Source organism: Lepisosteus oculatus, chromosome 6 (assembly GCF_040954835.1).
Source record: "Lepisosteus oculatus isolate fLepOcu1 chromosome 6, fLepOcu1.hap2, whole genome shotgun sequence".
Taxonomy (NCBI): Eukaryota; Metazoa; Chordata; class Actinopteri; order Semionotiformes; family Lepisosteidae; genus Lepisosteus; species Lepisosteus oculatus.
The window spans coordinates 12,116,843-12,126,895 of record NC_090701.1 but is presented as its reverse complement, the minus strand read 5'-3'; the positions used below and the strand labels follow the sequence as shown (position 1 = coordinate 12,126,895).

General features: G+C 35.6%; 1 protein-coding gene across 4 annotated transcripts in view; it reads left to right on the top strand.

Moving 5' to 3' along the window:
- lmbr1 (limb development membrane protein 1) overlaps positions 1 to 10,053 on the top strand; it is a 119,395-nt gene that overhangs the window by 88,517 nt on the left and 20,825 nt on the right. Inside the window, exon 18 of one of the 4 annotated variants that reach the window (XM_069190988.1) lies at positions 9,098 to 9,119. The exons of the other annotated variants lie outside the window; for them this stretch is intronic. The gene's annotated coding sequence lies outside the window, so the exon portion shown is untranslated. Of the gene's footprint in view, positions 1 to 9,097; positions 9,120 to 10,053 lie in introns of those variants that run through there. 4 annotated transcript variants of the gene reach the window in all.

Sequence of the window (10,053 nt, the reverse complement as noted above, 5' to 3'; positions counted from 1 at the left end):
TACGCTGTCAGTACCTTAACGTAAATAAAAAAAAGTATTTGTCATGAAAGGAACAAGAGCATTTAAACAAAACATATTTTACTGAACATCTCTTTCTCTCTTTCTGATTTAATTTCTCTCTTTTCTCTTCTGAAGTGTTCCATTGGCTTATGAGCGCAGTAAGGCAGATCATATTCAAGTTGCTAAGGCTGGTGTATTTTATTAAACAGCTTTCTTATTCTTATTCGCACGAGGGTGTGAACTCGAAAACATGGATCAAGGAGATGTGAATGAGCAAAATTATATTTAGATTGTCCTGTCCAGTCACAACAGCAGAAGCACAATGAATGACAACACAACCCTGCTGTGATGCTCATGTCAGATGTGTTTTTGTTTGTTCCAAATGGTTTATGTTACAGCCTCAAGATATCTTACATTTAAGTGATATTGTGAAATGGAAACAAACACCCACTTACAGGTTCTTACAGCAGTGAGTTATACTCATTATTTACATACCTAAATAGGTGGCATGGATCATTATATGCTCAATTGCATCTGTAATTGCTGGATTGTTGTATGCTGTCAGGTGTTTAAATTTATTTTGCTATGAAGATTAATAGCTTTTTAGGTGTTATTCTAACATAACGTGCTTCATTTCTTTTCAGGCTCATTAAACCAAACTCTTGCATGGCATGTCTAGAAAACATGACATGTGAATTGTTTCAAAAGAATAAGATTTGATGTTTGCTGGGAATGAGTCAATGCTAGTTAAGTGGGGTGCCCAGCTATTTAGATCCATTTGCTCATTCAAGTGTTAACACTGTTAGAGATGGTACAGTACATATGGTCACATTCTTCAAGTCTTCGCTAAGACTTTTTTCATTAAGAATAATAGTTGTCAATATTCTACAGAAAATGAAAGATGTTACCAAATAACAGATTGTCAAGACTGCTGGAAACAACCTGAAACCCTTTGTCTATAATAATGTCGCTAACATAAACATTTGTGCAGAATGATTTTATATAAATATTATATTTACATGAGACCGGGAATAACAATACAGCTTTAAGGGAGTTACTGTATGTAGGAAATATGCTATATTGGGAGTTTTATTTTTACTTGACTTGGTAAAAATATGTTTGGTTGATGGAAAAAGCCCTGACAGACCCACCTGCAAGGGATATTTTACTTTAGTATTTCTTTTTTTCAGATGTGACAATTTGCTGCTCCTCCGTAATCATTTTTAATTCTTTATTTCTATTGACGTATACATGATAATTAAAAGTCAAGCAGGTAATTACATGTTTAACGTATTTATATATCACTCTAAAGATTATTAAAAGAAAACATGCCATTTTTAAACAATACAAGGCGATAGAAAAAAAAGCCCAATAACCTTTAATTAATTTCAGTGGGATTTTTTTGGACATCCGACGATAAATCAATTCAGGTAAATTATTCTGTACATTTTCCTTTAATAGTCTCCATATTTATTGTCAGCTTTTAAGAGCCTGAATGTGGTGTGAAAGGAGATTGTTCTTAACCTCCCCTAATAATACACATTCTGGTTTAGTACTAGAAATGTAATTTTTCAGAAGAATGCAAGGAAAAATATATCTGATGTTATACTGTATCTAATATAAATGTAGTCAGGCCAAAGTTACAAAATACTGTTTTTAAAAATATTGTAACTCTACATTTTTAGACAAAATGCACATGAGATGTCCATTAGATGTTTAAGCAGTAATCCAAGATAGCAAAACATTCTGAGATGTTTCCTGGCCTGTCACTGTGTTCAGATGACCAGAAGATTTTAATCTTATTACAACAACAAGTATGCTAAAGCTCACTGTAACTACATTTCTGATAAATCAGAGACCTGTTAAAAGCAATCTTACATCTCAGGCATGGTGTTATAAACAAGCAAAGTAGAATCCCTGTTTGTAATCTTTGGTTCTCACAAAAATAAGTTATTTTGCATTCTCTAAAAGTCCATTTTTATACCTACTGTAAGCAAGTCCAATATTTAAAAAGCAAAGAATTAGAGAAAAATCTATTAGCAAATGCTTCTGCAAAATCATTAACAGATGTTTTCTGTATTGTCTACAAGTGATTTACAAGTTAGATCTTTAGCCTCAAAAAAGAGATCATGAATTAAAGCAAAGGATAGTGGCCAACAAAATAACTATCCTACTACTTGCTTATTTAAAGATGAAAATGAGACATTTGTTATTTTGCAAGTCCTTTTTTTTAACCTGAGGTGTGCTATATAGGCACACTTACTGTTCACATAAAATTCTGGTTTCTTCTTGCAGTAATATCTGTCTGCTGAACTCATTTTAGGTACAACTGGAAGGTCACACTTTGACGGCTTGCCACTGACAGCTGGGTCTGTGATATCTTCAAATCAGTCTCAGAATTCTTAATTGCCTTTCAGGGAGACATCAGAAGGGAGCTGTGGGAATTGTTATTAGGTATTATAAATGTGTGATGAATCAAGGTGCCAGTCTGCTGGCCTGAGATGGCTGATGGAAGCTAGTCGTTAAGATCCATAAAGAAATATGTAGTGATAAAATTAATTAAAAGGATTTTCTTACTCGTACCCCCTCCTCCCCCCTAATCAGTGGAACAAATAATCTGACATAATCACATAATCACATTCTCCTCCAGCAGGTACTTTATCTTTGATCACTGATGACAGAGCTGTGCAGCTCTATGAGAAGCTGCTTCAGTACTGGTGGATGAGACCTCACTGATTTCAAAATATGAGATCCCTCTAAAACCATCTAAAAAATGATCTGTTTTAAAAGATTTCCATTCTGCTTCTGAGGCGCAGCGCCGGTCTTGTGCCCTTAAGCAACATACTTCACTCCCATTACTTTAGTAAAATGCCTGGCTATATAAGTGGGTACAAATTAAATCACTTTGGATAAAAGCAACAGCCAAATAAATCAATAACTTTTTTGGAAGTTGGCCACTTCCTTCTCTGCTTTTTTACAAGGCGGAGTCAGAGCTGGAAACGATGCTCTCGGCTTGACAGCACGTGTCTGTTCGGGGAACTGCCTGCCGCCAAGTGTGTTGCTACTCCGAGACATCAGCACTCTGGTGTGCTTTGCAGTGCCCTGCTGCAAGTCTCCCACTGCTGACAGTTTTCCAATGACCAGAGCAGAGAAAGTTCTATTGACCACTCACAGCTTTGGCAGACTGGTTTGCTGTTCTCCAAATGCATCCGTTTACAGATGTCTTTCTCCTTTACTTCCGTGATTCAAAACCCATTTCTGAGTAAAATCACTGTTTTAGGAACTGATGACTTCTTCAAAACAAAATATCATTGAGATTTTCGCCATTTTGACTTGCTTCTGCTGCAGTCGTCAAGCTAGGTTTACGCGGTTGCTGAAAAACTTGAAAGATGTGTCGTTGTGACCCTCAAAATAGCGATTCCCAGAGAGCTTGTCAGCTTTTGTTTTCTGTTTCATCTTTCACTGGAGGCCCTGATGAATAGATCAAGTCAGTTGCTTACTTAAATACACAGCTGGTGCTAAGAAAATGTACTCTTTTTTTAGAATAAGGGGCCTAGTTGAAATTCACAATTATGAATATATGTTTGCTACTGTTTCAAAACACTGATGTCATAGCTTTTTGAAAACACTGATGTCATAACTTGTTCTTGATCAAGTTCCTATTCACACCACAAAATGATCAGAAAGAACAGAAACCCTTGCTTCTGCAGTTGGCAGTCATTCAGGTTTTCATTACATTTTTCTGTCTGTTTTGTGTAATGACATCTACGGTCATTGTTAAAGTCTGTAGTTTTAATAATAGTATGATATTACAGTTTGCGTGCATTTCAAATTATTGTGCACAATACATATACATTTGTTTTGCTCTTATCTTCTTACAATTACAGATTGTAACTTCTTGAAGGCATGTGATTTATTACCTGCGAGGGAAGTGATTGATATATCAAAAGTGTTTGAAGAAAATCTAAGATTTGCTTTTCCTTTAGAAATGGAAAGTTGATGATGTAACTCAAAGCTATCTACTGTGCCACTCACATTAGACTTTCTAAATACAAAAAAAGCCATTTATTCAGTTGCGTATTTGTCCATCAAGCTTTAGAACTTGCTATGAAACGGGGTTATCCATCAGAAAACTGCGGTATGTGTTTAAGAAATTGACTCATGCTCTGCCTCTTTAATATCTTATTTCTAAAAGGTTTTAATAAAGTTTAATATCTAATAAGAAACCTTCAACAAATGGCGAGCTGTCAGGTCTTTTTTAACTTTCCTTGACACCACGTTCACATCAATAACTCTAGTACTATTGCTGTGCTGTTTTGCAGTACAAGATTCTCATACTAGGTGTTAGAAACCACTATTATAGAGTTCATTTAAACAAGGCTCAACACAAACTAAATCTAAAAAAGAATGCTGAATACTGCTTGTCAAAACCATAATACTGCATCAAGCCCCAAGTCTACTTCTGTGAAAGATTAGCTCTTTATCTAAAATAGCTGTTGCACTGATTGATACAATATGCATTGTTCAGCAAATTAAAGTGACCTTTTTGACCAAATGTTTTCATCAAATGTGCAAAGCAGATACTGGCTTTTGACATGTTTGTCTTTCTGTGGAGAAAGGTCAGCTACAGGGAGAAATTACTAAATAAATACTAATTGCAGGCAGTAAATTATTCATAAAGGTGCCATTTCACAAATGAACTGCACAAAGCCCAGGTTGTCATTCCTGATTTGTGAGGTTATGGAATTATTTTAGCTTTTTTGATGCAGAGAGCTGTAATGTAAAAACACAAGACCTGAAAATCCTTATGTTGATGAAAGTAATTTCCTTGTTTGCTGTGTCAAGCAAGGCATGCTATTTGTCACACTGCGGTTTGTGTATCATTTCAAAAGCTTTCAACTTCGTTTGACTTTGATGTAAAGGTGGACTCAGCCGAACAGATGGCAGAAGTAACAAACCCAAGATGAACACTGTCACTCAAAAGAATCTTTCTAAGACAACAACATGGTCTGACTCATAGATAGGAAGTTCTTGCACTTTTAAGAGAACTTGTGCGTTCTTGAGAAGAAAAAAAAGCCCAGACCTCTGCCTTTCTTGCCCCAGACAAAGGTGTGGAACAATTTATTAGTTAAGGATTCAATTCAGACTACAATCAAAGAGCTGCTTCTACAAGGCCAGACTCTGGCCTTTGCCTGTATTTTTAAGTAAACAATCATAGTTAAAAGACATTGCAGAGATGGGCTCAACACTACATAAAAGCTGCTTTCTTCCAACTGTCATCAGAATGGATTTCAGTACATGCTTTTATTTTCAACAGGGACACTGTTTGTCTTTTTTTATAAATACCATTTTAAAGAGCTTTTTATTTAACTTTCTTCTCTCTGAACCTCTTTACCTGATCTGTGGTATTTTTTGAAAAGAAACTCACCTTGTCGTGCAAAGAACTGATGACTTAAGAAAAAATGAAAAAAAGCACAAAAAAGAAAAGAGCTGGAGGTGCAGAGCTTAGAAAAAGAACCCTTTGCTGAACCTCTTCGCAAACTTCGGAAAAGGCAAAGACAGCAAAAAAAGAAAGAAAAAATAAGCCCACTATTTATCTTTGCTCCAACAGCTATTCATGGGATGTGATTTGAATAATTAATTATGTCCCCAAAAGAACAAAGTTTTTGAGCATTATTCATACTTTACAAATTAAAGCATTGGCAGAATAGAAAAGATTAACTGCCTTCTTGTAATCCATTTTGGAGGGAAAGCCTTATTGAACAAGAAACTCCTGCTCAGTAGACATTATTATTTTGAGCTATCAGCTTAATCATCAGCAGAGGGGGCTGTAGCCGTTAAACTGTTGGCATAGCGACTGTATGTAAAACAGACAATTGTTTATGTTTTGGCAGAATAAGGTTTGAAAGAAGACTGACCATTTCACCAGCAGTCAATTGAGCATTAACAGATGCTTGGGTAAACTACTCATAAACCTGAAACACATTTAATGTTTTCTGAGAAGATGAAGTGGCGTGAATTCAATCCTATGGATGTGTACAACTCAAACACTGAGATCCAGTTTGACCTTTCAGCACACCATTCCACGCATTTCTAAGAAGAAAATTACCAGCTGTGTCATATTTTGGCGTAACGGTTAAAATAAGATACAGATAATATACAGATTCTGACATTTAAGGCCCGAATTACTCCTCCGATTCATATTTTAAGTCATTATATCAGGCAACCTTTAGAGAGACTGAATGATGACATTTTAATCAGTGGGACTGGAGAACGCATGTCAGGGCTTTTTTGTAATGAAAAGAACTGAATTTCATATACTATTGCAAGGGAAATCCGCTAGTAAACACAATATCTGAGCACTCAATAAAAAAGGCAACTCATACACAATCATGTGAAAATGAAAAAAAAACTCTTTACTATTAGATGAAAGCAACAAAACTTCAAAAGGATCACTTTCCTGTTTTTATGATAATGATCTGTTTTCTAATTCAGAATGCACTTCTTTGCCATCATCCTAAACAGTTTTTTACCTCCCCTTCAAAGCCATTATGTACTGTATATGTGTATTAATCAATACAAAGAGTAGCAAGTGTACAGTCTATCTCAGCAGTTACAGAATAGTTTATGAAGTCAAAACGTACACATACCTTACCTCCAGACCATGCATAGTGGATATTTTTAAGTCCAGAGTTCTTTCACACAAAGCAGACTGCCAAAGAATTATCTGCCAAAGAAGTAACATTCTGTTTGGAGAGAGAGAAAGGACAGATAAGGCCTTTGCATCTTTGCAAGGAAGCGCAAAGATAAGGGTGTTTTACTTCCTTGACAATACTTTAATTCCTAAAAGCTTTTGGTGTTTAAAAACTACTTAGAGTTTTAATCATTAAACCCTGAACACAATGTAAAACATCAAGGGTAGTTAAGACTGTAACAAGGTAATCAAGCAGAGCAGTGGTTCCTCACCGATATCTTTTATGGGTGTTTTTCTGTAAGCTAATGAACATGCAAACTTGTCAACTTGTGCTTAAGTAATCAGGAACAAAACCCCAAAAAAATCTGTTAATACTTACATAGATTTTGTTCATTTTTTTTTCTTAATTTTTAAACTTTATACTCATTTCAATACTGCAGCAAAAAAAGAAGGATTTAAAAAGTTAAGCCGAATAATACAGCAAATTCTTTTGTACATTGTATGAATCATGAAAAGCATAGAGACATACCGTATGGAATGTCGTTAAATGCACCCTATATACAGTATGTCTGTAGTGGCAGAGTATACAGCTCTACAAGTCTTCAGCTGACCGTAGCAACACTTAACAGCCAAGTCCTGGCTCTGAGGTTAAATGATACTCCTAAATGTTTTCTAATGAGTTTGTGTGCATTCCTCAAATTTCTGCACCAGCATCAAAGGCAACATGCCCTCAAAGAAAAGCCTCTTCCTCTCCTGTTGCAATAAAATCATCACGGTTTTTCATCGCTTCTTCAAGAATGAAAGCTGGGATCCACAATGTTGTCAAAATAATAAAAAAAAGAAAAGGTGCATAATGATCATGGCTTAAAAGTTCCAAGTGCCTAGGCAGTAGTGCATGAAAACGTTTGATTTGCTGAAAATTGTCCACTTCATTATTATATCTTTTGTTGCAGACTGCGTGTATAGTTGATCAGTTCTGCATTATTGCCATAGCAGAAGCAGGTGAAGACAGTATCTCACTTTGATGCAACACAAAGCACATGAAGGGAAATCAAGAACTCCTTTGAGATCTCTTTTCAGCAACATTTTCATTACCCTGTGAAAGCCGAAGGTGTCTGAACGTTTGAATACACAATGGCTTAATATGACTAGGGCTATATTTTGGTACTTATGGGATCATATTTAGTCCTTTTTAATGAAAGTGTCAGTGTATGTTTTTTTTATTTATTCAACCCTCTGCGTCTGTCTGACAGTTCTGTATGTATCTGTAAATCTCTACATATGAGTATTTTGCCTGGCGTTATTTTTGTTGATCTATTACCATTTTTTAAAACTTTTTATCTGCCCATCAGTGCTTAAACCAAATACAGTCTTTCAGTGTGTGCCCTTCCCCTTTCACCTCTTGTGACACTGGCCTTGACCCATGCTTCTGGAATCTCTAGACAGACAGTCAATCATTCAGACCTCTCTGAACCTGCATGTCGGGCTGACTCACTTGTGCAATTGATCCGCTGTATAAGACTCCGATCTCTCTTCTCTTCCTACATGCGTTGATGAATTCCAACATTTGAGTTTCATCACGGGGAGTTTTTCAGTATACAATTTAAGCAACATCTGCTCATGCCAGCCCAAGGAAATAAAGTATTTTATCGGCTAATCAAATTAGTCCACCTTCTGTTTACTCAATAGCAATTAATATTGCAATGGTAGCTTTATTCTGGTAATTTGTTTTGGTCCTATTTCAAAAATGAAAAAATGTGAATATTTAAAAAAAAGGATTCTTTAACAAATCGTAATTAAAATAGTGTTATTTCTTTCCTTTGTAAATATTTTACATTGCACAGAATTACTAAATGGCGGTGAGTGCTGTACCCTCATAGCTTGTGCTTCCTGGATGGATGTTTTATTTGTCTTTGGATCTGATGTTTATTTTATTGAGATCCTTTTTTTTTTTAAATCGTGGAAAAGGTTGGAAACATTTTAATGCTCATATGCAAAGGAGTCTGGCCCACAATGCATGGTAGATTTCACACTGATGTACAGTAAATTTGATGTGTGTTTGGGAAGATATTTGTATTATTGTGTGAAATAAAGTGCAGTTGATTTTTGCTTGCAATATTTTGAAAATGTCAGCAGTAGTGACTTTACACTACACAGATTGGTATGGGTTGTGTAGTACTGAAAGAGCTGTTTTCTTTCCTCTGAAAAGGACAAATCAACTGCCAATCTGCACTGTTAAATTGTTAAACCTCTTAATTCTGCTCTCAGCCTTTGGTTATTGCTGTGCAATTCTTTCAAAGACCATTTTTGAAGTACAAGCATTCAAAACAGAATAATATGGATAATATCTAAATATATCCATCTATCCATTTTCTAACCACTTTATCCAATGAAATGTTGCAGGGGAGCCAGAACCTATAAAAATGTCTTTGGACTGTGGGAGGAAAGTGGAGCACCCAAAGGAAACCCATGTGAACACAGGGAGAACATACTGTACAACGTCCATGCAAATAGCACCCCAGGGTGGAATTGAACCCAGAGCCCCAGCTTGCTATAGATACAAAATAATAAAGACAGGAGAAGGAAACAACTTGTTTAATGTCTTCATTGATTCTAATTTTACAAAACAAGATGTAAACTACAAAGTATTGATATTGATTAGCTTGGTTATAGCAATAATGAAGGTTAATAAAGAAATATGCAGCATAGTAAAATAGAAAGGTTTTCTGAACAGTATATTTTATTTTTGTTATTAATTTTAGTACCTTCAGGGTTTCATATTATGCATTTTAAATGTGTACAGATTTTTTTCTGAATCTGGTTTAAAATGTTGGACACTTGTGGCAGCTCATAATGTAAGACAGAAACTTTATAAAGGTTTCCAAAATATACTCGCTTCAATCTGTTTTAACCTGACTGATATCGCTTGAAGTGGGGTCACAGCAGTTGAAGACTTGTTGATAATTTCCTTCCTTTTCAACAAGCCATAAGTTTTCTTTTTATTACAAGTCATTGACAAAGGGAAAAAGAATAATATGCGATACTTGTCACAAATAAGCATTTTCATTGTGTACTTTCACCAATTGAAACTGACAAGTGTTCCCTCAATTTCATTAAAAGATATGTAAGAACCACATCTCCGTATTTACACAGCATAACCCTTCTCCACAGCAACATGTTGATTTCTTGCATTTATAAAGCCCTTTTCATCCTAAAGGATCTCAAAGCTTTGTTTCTTTATACCCACTTCACCCATTATGGAAATTCAGCTCCCACCTGTGTGATGTGTGGCAGCCATTATGTCTGCCAGAAGCCCCACTGCACAGTAGTTCAACGCAAAGGAGTGGAAAATCGCTTCA